General features: G+C 45.3%; 1 long non-coding RNA gene across 1 annotated transcript; it reads right to left on the reverse strand.

Moving 5' to 3' along the window:
* Positions 1 to 345: 345 nt before the first annotated feature.
* Positions 346 to 13,970, reverse strand: LOC129631867 (uncharacterized). Its single transcript, XR_008704214.1, has 3 exons — positions 13,462 to 13,970; positions 1,313 to 1,395; positions 346 to 1,066 (listed from the first exon to the last, which is right to left on the reverse strand). It is a non-coding gene; the product is annotated as an uncharacterized LOC129631867 (long non-coding RNA).
* Positions 13,971 to 14,444: the final 474 nt, after the last annotated feature.

A 14,444-nucleotide genomic window follows, 5' to 3' on the forward strand; every position in this document is an offset into this window, starting at 1 on the left:
CCTGGCTCCCCTGGTCACTGAGTGACCTCAGGCAAAATGTTTAATGTCTACAAAACTCAGTTACCATAGTTGCAAAATGGTGACACCAAGTGCACAGAACTTATAAACTTGGTCAACTCCTCCTTCCAAAATCTCCCGAACCCTTAGCTAAGTGAAATTGCCCCTCATGTGAATACAGTGCAATACACAAGGAGACGGTGGGCACATGGGACTTCCTCTCTCAGACTGAACTCTGAAAGTGGAGACTCACTCGACCCAATTGGAGGAAACTCACATCTCAAAAGGCACAGAGAAAAATGCAAGTACCACCACAAATGGCTTTTGTTTGCTAAGTTCAGAGGTTTTACAAATATCTGCAAGGTTTTTGAGATGAATAGGGAATGTTTGCTGCTGCTAAGTCGCTTCAGTCGTGTCCGACTCTGCGACCATAGACGGCAGCCCACCAGGCTCCTCTGTCCACGGGATTCTCTAGGCAAGGATACTGGAGTGGGTTGCCATTTCCCTCTCCCAGGGAATGTTTGGGACTTGGTAAAAAAGAATAGGTGGGCTTTGAATTATTTCTGGAGGCACATGTCTGATGTTGTGAAGATTTGTAAGAAAAGTACAGTTTTTAATTCCTCAAAGGATTGGGCCCACCTGAATGATATGGAAGTTGCCCTACTCTCCCAACTACATTATCCTCAGTTTGCTTCTGTATATCAGGGAGAAGATTTTCAACTAAGATGGAAGTCAGAAGATTCCCTTGTCCTAGGTTTAGAGCTATGTGTCTTGGGAATGTTTTAGTAATCCTTCCACGAAGGCTTCAGAAGGTTTTTCCCTGCTCTGGGTACATGGTTTCATTTTAACTTAAAGGAGAAAGCCTTGGGGGAAAAAACTCATGTCAGGCTCTGAATATCAGCTTCCAACTTGGTCAGCTTCTGACCATTCTTTAAAAAGAATTCTCTCAAATACCTTGTCAGGTTTCAGCCGAGACAAAGCAAATATTCTTGGCAGTATTGCACAGTTGCTTGGGTGTGTAGGGCTGGAAAATTTTCCACCTTCTTCCCTTCTAGGTTCTTTGGCTGGCCTAATAATTAAATTGATGTAAGAGAGTAATAGGAGAAACAAATTTATGGAGCCCCATAAAGATATGAAGGCTTAAAAGACAGCCAGGTAACAACATCCTGTGTAACACCAGAGCTAAGGAGAGGGGTAGGGGTCTGATGATACAAAGGGGAGGAAGGTAATTCACAGGAAAGCAGAGGAGATGTTGCAGAAACAAAGATTGCCTGGTTAGCACATACGTTTCTTAGGTAAAACTGAAACCACACACCTCAGATGGAACTCAGTTCAGTTCAGTTGCTCAGTCGTGTCCGACTCTTTGCGACCCCATGAATCACAGCACGCCAGGCCTCCCTGCAGACCCAGCCAAAACCCAGATTAGGTCTTGAACCCGCAGGCTAGGACTCAAACCCACTATCTTTCTATTGAAATCCCACACCGGTCTTAAGACAAGCTCGAGTTCTTCATGTCTCATTGCAGAAAGAATTCAGTGAGAGGCAAAGTGATAGATAAGAAATGAATTTATTTAGAGAGATACACATTCCATAGACAGAATGTAGTCTATCTCAAAGGTCGAGAGTGGCCCCGAAATACGGGTGGTTAATTTCTGTGGCCTGGGTAATTTCATAGGCTAATAAGTGGAAGGATTATTCCAACAATTTGGGGGAAGGGATGGGGATTTCCAGCAATTGGGCCACCACTCTGGCTTTTTATGATCAGCCTCTGAATGGTCATGGGACCTGTGGCTGTATCATTCAGCATATGCTAATATTTACAATGAACACATGCTGCTGCTGCTGCTAAGTCGCTTCAGTCATGTCCGACTCCGTTCCATCCCATAGACGGCAGCCCACCAGGCTCTGCAGTCCCTAGGATTCTCCAGGCAAGAACACTGGAGTGGGTTGCCATTTCCTTCTCCAGTGCATGAAAGTGAAAAGAAAGGGAAGTTGCTGAGTCGTGTCCGACTCTTAGTGACCCCATGGACTGCAGCCCACCAGGCTCCTCTGTCCATGGGATTTTCCAGGCAAGAGTACTGGAGTGGAGTGCCTTTGCCTTCTCTGAATGAACACATAATGAGGTGCAAAGTCCACTGAAAGTCACATCTTCCGACGTCTTATACCTCACTGGTTCTGAACAGTTTATGTTGTATCCTCACCAGCTTTGTCATTCTTTTGAAAGTTGTGCCCAGCCCCTTCCCTCCTGTTTCAAAATGCTATCTTTGATAATACTTTTCTTTCTGGTACAGGCCTTCTTTCCAGTGTAAATTAGGCAGTGGAAGGGAAGGTAAAGAGCTTCTCCTGAATCTACTGAGTTCTTGGTTGCCTTTAGCTAAAAAAAAATAATCCTGATATGTAACTGGCATATTTTGGGGTGGCAAAATCCACTCGCCTTCAGCTGCAAGAGATATTCCTAAGGAGAGTGCAAAAGATACTACCCTCCCAAGACCCAAATCATTCCCAAAACACAGCCGAGACATAGATGTAGGCAGTTGCCTTGAAAGCTGGCAACAATCAGTAGAACTTTAGTTGCCACTGGCGTTTCTTTCTGCATTTCTACCCTGCATTTCCTTCTGATCACATCTTGGGGCCCCCAACTTGACTGTTCCAAAGCTAAGGTCTCAGTACATAAAATCAGACAAACAAGAAAAGCAAAGGCTATTCTGGGAGAGAAAGGTTCAACAACCAATAGGTACTAACAAAATGAAGGATAAAAATCATGATCATTTCAATAGACACAGAAAAAGCATTTGACAAATTTCAACATCCATTTATGATAAAAATTCTCAACAGAGTGGGTATAGATTGAATGTACCTCAATATAGTAAAGTCCATATATGACAAGACAAGAGCTAAAATTATACTCAGTGGTAAAAAGCTGAAAGCTTTTCCTTTAAGATCAGGAACAAGACAAGGATGCCCACTCTAGCCAGTTTTATTCAACACAGTATTGAAAATCTTGGCTAGAGCAATCAGGAAGAAGAGATAAAAAGCAATGAAATTGGAAAGGAAGAGGTAAAACTATTATTGTGGACAACATGATTTTGTATATGGAAAACCCTAAAGACTCTACCAGAAAACTGTTAGAACTAATACACATATTTAGTAAAGTTGCAGGGTTAAGCAAAGTCAATGTACAAAACTGTTATGTTCTTAAATACTATCAACAAACTATTAGAGAAATCAAGAAAATAATCTTGTTTATAATTGCATCAGAAAGAAGAAAATGCATAGGAATAGATTTAACCAAGGCAGGTGGCAAAAGATCCATACACTGAGAACTGTGAGACATTGATGAAAGAAACTGAAGAAGACACAGTGGATTGGAAAAAATAATATTGTAAAAATGTCCATGTTACCCAAAATGATCTACAGATTCAATGCAATCCTCATTGAAATCTCAGTGGCATTTTCACAGAAATATTTAGAACACATAATACTAAAATCTGTATGGAACCACAAAATATCCTGAATATTGAGATATTGAGCCAAAGCAGTATTGAGAAAGAGGAATGATGCTGGATGCATCATACTTTCTGATTTCAAACTGTACTACAAAGCTATAGTAATCATGGCTCTGGCATAAAAACAGACACATAAATCAGTGAAATGAACAAAGAGCTCAGAGATAGACCCAAGCGTATATAGTCAATTTATGCCAAGAATATACAGTGGGGAAGGGACAGTCTCTTTAGTAAATTGTGCTAGGAAAACTGGACCACTATTTCATACCATACACAAAAGCTAACTCAAAATGGATTAAAGGTTTGAATGCAGTACCAGAAACTGTGAAACTCCTAGAAGACAACATAGGCGGTAAGGTGTTTGACATTGCTCTTTGTGATGTTTTTTTGGATCTGACTCCAAAGGCAGTGACAACCACAACAAACATAAATGAATGCAACTTCATGAAGCCAAAGAACTTCTGCACTGTGAAGGAAACCACCAACAAAGCAAAAAGGCAACCTACTGAATGGCAGAAGACATTTGGAGATCACATATCCAGTAAGGGGTTAACATCCAAAATAGATAAAGAGCTCATAGAACTCAATAACAATCCAACTGAAAAATGGACAGAACATCTGAACAGACATTTTTTTCAAAGCCATTCACATGGCCAACAGGCACATGAAATGATGCTCAACATTACGAATCACTAGCACCATATAAATCAAAACCACAACGAGCTATGATCTCACAACTGCCAGAATGGCTGTCATAAAAGGAAAAGAAGTATTGGTGAGAATGTGCATCTGTGCAGCCACTGTGGAAACAGTATGGAGCATCCTAAAAAAAAGTTAAAAATAGAACTACCTTATGATCCAGCAACTCCACCTCAGGGTATTTACCTGACTAGAAAGGATCTATGCACCTGTATGTTCACTGCAGTGTTATTCACAATATCCAAGATGTGGAAACAACCCAAGTGTCCAGATCATCGGGCAAGAGATCTTGTAGGTTGGGGACCCCTACCCTAGAGAAAGAGTGAGCCAAGGACTCACTGTAAAGGGTAGAAGAAAAATTCCTCTTCCTTCTCTCCAGAATCTGCAGAAGGGAACTTGGGAAAATGAGCAGAAGCCACCAAAGGATGGAAATTGTTACCAGGGTCAGCTTACCCAGGTCTCTATCTGTGGTGCCTAGTCAAGAGAGGGAGGTAAAATTTTACATTGCCCTTTTCTTTGCAAACTCAGTCATTAATTTGGTTCTGGGATTCACCTGTGAGTGGATAGAAATAAAGTGCACAATAAATGTAATCCGACTGAATCATCCCCAAACCATCCCCCTCCTCCCTCATCAGTGGAAAAACTGTCTTCCATGAAACCAGTGCCTCATGCCAAAAAGGTTGGGGACTGCTGCTTCAGGGCATCTTGTAAAGGGATAAGCTTCAGATCAGATCAGATCAGTCGCTCAGTCGTGTCCGACTCTTTGCGACCCCATGAATCGCAGCACGCCAGGCCTCCCTAAATTAAAAAGTTCCCCATGGATTATGTTTGATAGGTTTAACCTGCTATTTCAGCTGTAAAACACAATTGTATTCACCTGAGACCTCAGCCCCACCCTAAGTCAGATCCACTCTGTTGCCAGACACTCTCCTTCCTGCATCAGAGTAGGCAGCCTTTAGCAGGTTTCCTGACCCAGAGCAGAAAAAGAAATGCTCAGATGGCCTGGAAGCTTAGGAAGCAAAAGCTGGGGATCCAGGACCAAGTGGACTCACCCAGCACCTCCAGGGACAGCAAGAGAACAGCAGATACCCGCCCTGGTTGCTCTGGGTTCCTGGCAGCTGTCGGGGGAGGGGACATTTGGGGCATTGTAAAACCTTTAGGGTTTGAGCAAAAATTGATTTCAATCAGGCAGTATCCAGTCAAGTAGGTGGAAAGAAACTCTGAGAAGCTGTACAAAATGAAAGACTTTTATAGACAGAAAGGAGCAGGAACTGGGGAGTTTTATTAGTCAAAAAAAGCTGGTTGGTTATTGCCCAATTATTTCCTTTAGGGCAGCAGTCCCCAGCCTTTTTGGCTCCGGGGACTGGTTTTGTGGAAGGCGGTTTTTCCATGGATGGTGGGGAGGGGCGTTGGTGGTTCAGGCGGTAACGCCAGCGATGGGGAGCCGCTCACCTCCCACTGGGTGGCCCAGCTCCTAACAGACCGTGGACTGGTACTGGCCCCAGGCCTGGGGGCTGGGGACCCCTGGTTTAGAGGCTAGCAGGGGCCAGTCAGGCAGATGACCTGACTGGTGCTGGTCAGGGGGTTTCTGGTGGACTTACTGAAGATGCCGTCTCCTTGAAACGGTCTCGGTTTGGTGACGTGGGACTTAGGATAAGCGACTCTGTTCTGGGCCTGATGTCTTGTTTTTAACAAAGGCTCGGGGCATTGTTTATATCTTTGTTGAAAACATGGGGTGGAGGTGACACCCCGGGCTTTGAAATGGCAGATGCAAGTTTGGTTTCCATGTCCTCTACGTGCGTGTGGGTTCCCAGTGCTTCAGCAGACTTTCCAAGAAATACAGCTGGTTGGTTTTGCTTTATGTCTGCACCTGAAGTCAATTCTTGTTAACCGTCAATACCGAAAATACTGCTTTCAGTTAAGAAGAAGCTCCAATCAACTGTTGTAACTCTTTCTGTTGAAAGAAGCTGCAAAGATTCTTATGCTCCTGTGCACATAAAAGCATCTTGCTGGAAGGCTGGGCTCCACTGGGAGTGAGAATCTGTTTCATTTGCCTTCTCATTTCCTTAGAAAATTTAGGAGTAGCTTCTGAATAGATACGGTGGGCAGCAGATGTATGTCATAAAATTGAATTTTAATTCTCATGTTCTGGCCAAGGCAGCAGTGCCTGGGAGCCAACTCTAGGTGCGAGCTAACTCCCTGTTGCAGAACCCTAGATGGCTGGCTTTGTTTTTTATACACTTGCTTAATGTGTTAGTGAAATAAATAGAAGGAAAGAAAAAAAGAGGAAAGGGGAGAGGGAGAAGAAGGAATAGGGAGAGGGAGAGGGAAGGAAGTATGGAAGACCTTGAGTTCTCATTTCCTAAGGAGGGATTATTCAGTAAACAGTGAACTTGCTAGACAGACCATGAGGGGGTTGTGTATTTCTCACGTCTCAGACCCCATCCTGTGTCTAGGTGTAATGAGGTCTTCAGGGGGACGTGGAAGAAGTTACGAAACCAAAGCAGGGTCAGAGAGGGACCTCCATCCTGGATTCTGAGCTAGGAAAGGAGCTGTGTGTTATCAGACACTCAGATATGCGAATTTGAGGAAGACCAGAGGTCAGTAAGGATAACTTCAGAACTAATACCACTTGTAACTTTTTACAGAGTACTTCTTAACACTATAGATTTTATATATATCCATGATCTCATTAAACTCTCAAAATAATAGTGTAAATAAAAGGGGTACATGTGGCAACCACAATGAGGTTCCCCTTGTAGTAGGGAATATTCTAGCCCAGTCAATGATCCAAGGCTGCCTGGAATCCATCCTTCTGATTGGGGGCGAGGCCTGTAACCATAGAGACGCACGTGGGGCGGGGCCTTCTTGAGTGGGGAGGTTCGGAAGGTGGCCCAGATAGTCTCAGGGAGGTTGTATCCCTGAGCTGCTCAGCTGAGCGCCTGGAACACACTGGGTGCTTCCTGGTGAAAGAGGTTCGGATCCTGAGAGGGGTTCTGTACTGTTAGGGTTCATGAGGGGCTCATAGTTATAGTTAAAATATGTTATATGTTTTATAGTTAAAATATAGTTAAAACCTGGCCCATTGTGGCGACCCGACAAACAAGAGATGAAGTCACAGCGGCCACCTGGCCCTGGTGGGCATCCTGTTTCTTCTTTAAGGCGATATCCTGTTTTTCTCTGCTGGTGCCAGTTTCTCAAGACTATGTGACCACCCGACCATGAGACCCCTTCGACTATGTGACTACAAGACCCCAGCTGCGGGCTAAAGATAAACTGAGGCCCCCTCCCTCCAGGGCTCAATTCCCCATTGATAGGGTATAAGAAGGGTTGTCTGAGGAGAGCGCTGGTTTCTCTCCAAAGCCAGTCAGTTTCTCTCTTTCTTCCTGTAATAAATCTTTCTCTGCCTGACTGCCTGGCTTGCTCTCTTTTCTCCGCGCTCGTCTTCCGTTTCTGGGGCTGAAACCCGGGAGGGAAGACCCACCGCGGCTAGGGGGGCTCCTCTCCTGAGCCCACCTTCGGGGAATTCCCTCCCTTGGACCTCCCGAGAAAGTGGGCAGAGCCCCCGGGATGGGACTCTTCACTTGCCTTGCTGGATTGACGTCCACACACCGGCTCTCATTTCATGGGCTGCAGGGGTGAGTGAATTCCTGCTCTCTCGGATCCTCTTTCTCGTCTGGTTTTTGAAGCCCTAGCGCTAGGCGGAGGGCACCCTCGGCCCTTGGGCCCTGGTCTCGCTTTGGAATAGGGGGCGCCCATTTCACAGTGGACCCTGTCGCTGACGAGAAGGCCGTGAGAATGGGACGCCTTTTCTCTCGGGCCTTTCTCGTTTTTTCACTCACCCTTGTTTGCCTTTCCTCCCTATTCAACTAGAACGGGAAGTTCTCAGTCTAACCTGCAAAATCTACCCCTTTAGGCTGCCTTCTCCAAAACCAAAAAACCTTGGGTTTTCAAGGAGAAGCAAGCTCAAAGCGACTCACTTATTACTCCAACATGGTCTGGCCACAATATCGACTGGATATGAGGTCCCAGTGGCCAGAAAACGGAGCCCCCGATTAGAGTACTTTACAGGAGCTCGATAACTTCTGCCGCCACGATGGTGAGTGGTCAGAGGTCCCTTCTTTGCTTTCTTTGCTCGCGGCTCTCTGGCCCTCTCTCTGTACTTAGTGTTCTACTTCTCAGATACGTTCAGCCCATTCTGGACCACATCCCCCTACTACTATATCTTCTGATCCCTGTTTGGATTTTTCCTCGTCTTTTGACCCTTCTGACCACAGTGCACCTCCAATCGCCTCTCATCCTATCATAGCAGAGCCGGTCCCACAACCTCCACCTTACATTCCACCCGCATTCCTCCCCCACCCCCGTACTACCAGAGTCTCAAGTCCCCATCTGACCTCCCTAAACCCCCTCCTCATACCCGGCTGAGAACAGCCTTAAAGAAACAGGACCCCAATCCCTCCCCACTCCCCTCCTTCCCTTAGGAGAGATGGCTGGTACAGAAGGCATTGTTCGGGTACACGTCCCATTCTCCCTCTCTGATTTATCTCAAATCGAAAAATGTCTTGGCCCTTTTTCCTCTGACCCTGACACTTATTTAAAAGAATTTAAATACCTCACCCAGTCTTATGACTTGACCTGGCATGATATTTACATTATACTCTCCTCTGCCCTCCTCCCAGAAGGAGGAGGAGGAGTCTGGCAAGCCGCTCAGGCTCAAGTCGATAAAATATATCAAACTGATGATACTAAGCCTGTAGGCTCAGCTGCCATTCCCAGGGACGACCCTAACTGGGAATACCAGGCAGGGCGTCCAGGGCGAACAGCCCATAATCACGTTTATATTCATCTAAAAGACGCAACAAAGTTTCCCAATCAACCTTAATAACCTTATTGCAGGCCTCCAAAAAGCAGGACTTCAGTTTCACTTTTCACTTTCATGCATTGGAGAAGGAAATGGCAACCCACTCCAGTGTTCTTGCCTAGAGAATCCCAGGGATGGGGGAGCCTGGTGGGCTGCCGTCTACGGGGTCACACAGAGTCAGACACAACTGAAGCGACTTAGCAGCAGCAGCAAAAAGCAGGACATAAAGCTATTAACTTTGATAAACTCAGAGAGAAATAACTCAAAGACCAGATGAAAATCCAGCACAATTTCTAGCTAGATTAACAGAAGCCCTACAAAAATATACAAAATTAGATCCAACTTCAGCAGAGGGGTACTATTGTCCTTAATACCCATTTTATTTCCCAGTCCCCAGACATTCAAAAAAAAAAGCTTAAAAAGGCAGAGGAAGGCCCTCAAACCTCTCAACGAGATCTTTTAAATTTGGTTTTTAAAGTTTTCAATAACTGGGAAGAACAGGCAAAACTAAAAAAGGCTTGAAGAGAGAAATAACCACTGCCCTGCACGGCTCCAAACCTCAATCCTCTGGGAGAGAAAAGAAATCATCTAAGCCCTGTTATAAGTGCAGTAAAGAAGGGCACTGGGCCCCTTCGGGTCCATGTCCTTACTGTGGCATAAAGGGACACTGGAAGGTAGACTGCCCTAATCCCCCTCTAGGGATCTGGACATCTCCTCCTGGTCCTGAACAGGAGTCCTCAGACCCAGCTCTGCCGAGACTCCTGAGACTTGCCACCAAAGACTGAAGGTGCCCAGGGTCCCAGGCCCCAACTCTCCTCATCTCTACAGAGCCCAGGGTAACTCACAGTGGCAGGTAAGCCGATCTCTTTTTTTTTATCTACATGGCCACCTATTCTGCCATGCCTGCTTATTCTGGAAAAACTAGTCTCAGATCTCTGTTGTGGGGGTTGATGGTTTGGTGTCTATACCACAGATTATTGAGCCTCTGCACACTTCAGAATACCCCGTTCTCTCATTCTTTCCTCACACTCCCAGAATGCCCCACTCCAATCCTTGGAAGGGATCTACTCTCCAAATTCAAGGCTTTCCTCTCTATTCCAAATCTTTTTCCTGACCTGGCCTGGCTACTGCTTCTCGAACCTACTATGTCCTCACCCCCCTCATTATCCTCCTCCTCTGTAAGCTGTATAGTCTGGGAAACTGATCACCCCTCCCACCATATTCTGTTTATATTCATCTAAAAGACTCAACAAAGTTTCCCAATCAACTTTAATACCCTGTTTCCTAGATACATCAACAGGGGTTTAAACCCATCATCTCTAAGCTGCTGCGTCAGGATCTCTTGTGCCCCACTCACTTTCTTTATAACACACCTATCCTACCTGTTGAAAAGCCAAATGGCTCCTACGGCCTGGGTTAAGACTTGAGACTTAATAATGCTGCCGTCGTCCCCGCTGACCCAGTAGTCCCCACTCACCGGTAGTCCCAAATCCCTGTACTCTTCTTGCCCTTATTTCTCCTTCTACTGCCTATTTCACTGTCCTGGACCTCAAGGATGCATTTTTTGCCCTCCCTTTACACCCAGACTCTCAAGATCTTTTTGCTTTTACCTGAACAGATCCAGACCCTCATCTCTCCCAACAATTAACACATTCTGTCCTTCCCCAAGGATTTTGTGATGGTCCTCATTTCTTTGGCCAAGCCCTGGCCTCAGACTTAACCTCCCTCAATCTTGCCCCAAGCTCTATCCTCCAATATGTAGATGATCTCCTCCATTGTAGCCCCTCGCTCTTACACTCTCAGCGACATACAACTCCTCAACTTCCTAGTTGATCAGGGTTATTGCATATCTTCTATTAAGGTTCAACTTTCCCTTTTTGAGGTCACCTCCAACACCTATGTGTTGGAGTTCTCCTGACACCAACAAAGAGACATATAACTACTGATAGAAAGTCCCTTATATCTGCCCTACCACTCGCTATATCAAAAAGAGAAATCTGTCCATTTGGGGCTTGGCTGGGTATCTACACCTCTGGATCCCCAATTTTGCCCTCCTAGCACAACTCCTATGCCAGGCTACCCGGGGGATCTTTTGAACTTCTTGAGCCTAAGTCAAACATCCGATCAGCCTTTAATGCTCTAAAACAAGCTATCTTCTCGGCCCCAGCTTTAACACCGCCTGATCTCTCTCGCCCTTCTATACTCTATACTACTGAGAGACATAAAATTGCCCTAGGAGTCTTAGGACAGGTGCAGGACCTTTCCTTTGGCCCCATTGCTTATCTGTCAAAACGACTGGATACCACCACACACAAGGATGGCCAGCCTGCCTGCATGCTCTGCCTGCAGCTGTGCTTCTTGCTCAAGAAAGCAAAAAACTTACTTTTGGGATACCCATGGTCATTTACTCTCTTACTCTTAGTAAGTGGGTCATTTACCCACTTACTCTCACACAAGACCATGGCTCTTCTATCCCCTTCTTGTATCCAACTACTCCACATCACCCTCCTAGAATCACCCAAGTTCTCTTCTGAACGCTGGCCTACTCTTAACCCCGCCACCCTTATCCCTAATTCTTCTGAGCCTCCAACTCACACTTGTAATGAGACGTTAGAAAGACTTGATACCTCATTTCTCCCATATCTCCTCAGTCCCTTTAAATAACCCTGATCTTACTTGGTATATTGATGGTAGCTCCTATACAATCCCCAAAAGGAAAAAGAGTAGCTGGATATGCAATTGTTTCTGACACTGAGGTTATTGAATCTCAACCTCTCCCTGCAGGAACTGCCTCCCAAAAGGCAGAACTTATTCACTAACCAGGGCACTTAAACTTGCAGCTAACAAATGAATAAATATATACACTGACTCTAAATACACCTTTCACACCAGACACTCACATGCAGCCATCCAGAAAGAACAAGGGTTCCTTTCTACAAAAGGACCCCCCATAACTAAAAGCCCAACTTACACTTCAACTCCTAAAGGTAGCCAATATGCCAACCAAAGCTGGCATCATACATTGTTGAGGTCACCAAGTGGCATCAGACCTCATCTCACGGGGTAACAATGCTGCTGACAGGGAGGCAAAGCAAGCCTCACTCCGAACACCTGCTCATCAGCTCATAGTAATCCCTAACATAAATCCCCTTTATCACCCCGAGGAAAAGACATAGTTATTACAGAGGGAGCCCAACTTTAAGGAGACAGGTTGCAAAAGCAAGGCCGCTGCCATAGAAATTCTTACAGACATTCATTGAGCTTTACATATAGGCACTAAACCTCTCTACCACCTTTTAAGACCTCTTGTCACTTATCCTAACCTCCTTTCACTCCTACAGCAAATCATTCACTACTGTGTGTTCCTCCGTCTCACCCCAGGGAGCTCCAAGCCCATTCCCGCGTTCCGCACACATCAGGCACGAGGTCACATACCGGGAAAAGACTGGCAAATGGACTTCACGCACATGCCTCCTACACATAAAATAAAACTCATACTAAAGGTATCACTAAAGTGGATACCTTCTCGGGGTGGGTTGAAGCTTTTTCTACAAGGTCAGAAACTGCCTCAGAGATAACAGAAGTTCTTATTCGAGAAATCATCCCTCGCTTTGGCCTCCTGCTTTCTCTCCAGTCTGACAATGGACCGGCTTTTGTCTCACAAATCACTCAACAAGTAGCCCAATCTCTTGGCATAACCTGGAGGCTACATATTCCTCATAGACCTCAATCCTCAGGGAAAGTAGAAAAGGCAAATTCAATTCTCACAATGCAACTGACTGAACTTCCTCTTGAACTACAGAAGCCATGGACTGAACTCCTTCCTGTGGCTTTGGCTGGCATTAGGGCCACTCCACGGGCTCTGTCTTTCTTAGTCCTTTTGAGCTCATGTGTGGATGCCCTTTTCTCTTAGGTCAATTTCCTACTACAAGTCCCTTAATGGGAGGTTGTCTCCCCTTCCTTATCCTTATTAGCACCTCATGAGACAACATGCAAATTGCTGTCTCCCAAAGCCTCCTCAAACAAATCCTACTGACTTGACACTCATTCCTGGGGATCGAGTTTTACTTCAGACCTTACACCATTAAGATTTACAGCCTCGGTGGACCGGCCCCTTTGAGGTCATCTTAACCGTACCGGCAGCCCCTAAACTGGCAGGTCATCCTTGGTTTCATATCTCCAGGTTAAAGTGGGCCCAGGAGACTCTCCATCTCCACCAAAAATTACTCCCCATTCAGACATCCCTTGCTACTCCAGCACGATCCTGGGCCCTGACAGGCTCCGACTGGATCAAATCCCTGAAGAAGCGGAACAGCCAAAAATAACCAATATTGATAAGTAAAAGGGACGATTAGATGTATTGGTTACTGGTTGGACAGGGACTCCCTTTACTTACCTTGTTTGGAATAGGACTTTATTCTGTATCCGCCTTGAGTGGACTCCTGTTAAGAAATTCCTCTTTTGTTTCATTTATTTCTTTATGGTTTCCATCCTTTGGGGTCTTCTTTTACTGTAAATTTGAATGAACTCATTGCCCACTTTTCTGCATGTAATATCACAAAACCTCACTTTTTCACAAAATCTCATAATCACTGATCTTTTCACACCTCTTGATTTTATTACTGACCTATGGTTACAGGGAGACTTAATAGACTTTACACCTGTCCAAATTTACTTTCACACCTGGGTCCTTATCCTCCTCATTTACTCCCTTTAAATACGAGCCACCTCATCGTGGTACTGATCTCATTTTCTTTTCTTCTATACATCCATCACACCCTACCTAATTCTCACTCTACCCCAGATTTAACTTACCTTTTTAAAACTTAACCTACCATTTACTTAATACCTCAAATCCAACCCTGTCTAGTGATTGTTGGATCTGTTCGTCCATCTCCTCGACGCATGGATCGGCCCTACCTGTCTCCACAGATCAGTGGAACCATGTAAACACTTCCCTCTACCATACCTACAGGGGAGAACCCCTCTTTTTGTCCTATATGTGCTATTTATATTCACTAGATCAGATCAACAATCCTGATAAAATGTTGTCCTCCATTCTTGCTGACCTCACTTCCATTCATATCAACCGGCTATGGGAGGACCTCCTACCTCTGATGTCTGCTTACAGCAAAAGGCCCCCTTCTGTTTTTCTAGACACGACTCTCTAAATAACTCACAGCCACATCTAGGCTCTATGCCGTGGTACCTCTGTAATCACACCTCACATCTTTCCTTTGGGTTGCGCTATTTAATGTGTCTTGGGAGCTAGAGGACCCTCTATTGCTTTCTCAGGAAGGTTTCCTTCAGCCTCTGAAGACACCAGCCCAGTTTGGGGGTCAGCTAACAAATACCAAGAAAGACTCTTGTTTGCTATTG

This window comes from Bubalus kerabau, chromosome 17 (assembly GCF_029407905.1).
Source record: "Bubalus kerabau isolate K-KA32 ecotype Philippines breed swamp buffalo chromosome 17, PCC_UOA_SB_1v2, whole genome shotgun sequence".
NCBI lineage: Eukaryota > Metazoa > Chordata > Mammalia > Artiodactyla > Bovidae > Bubalus > Bubalus kerabau.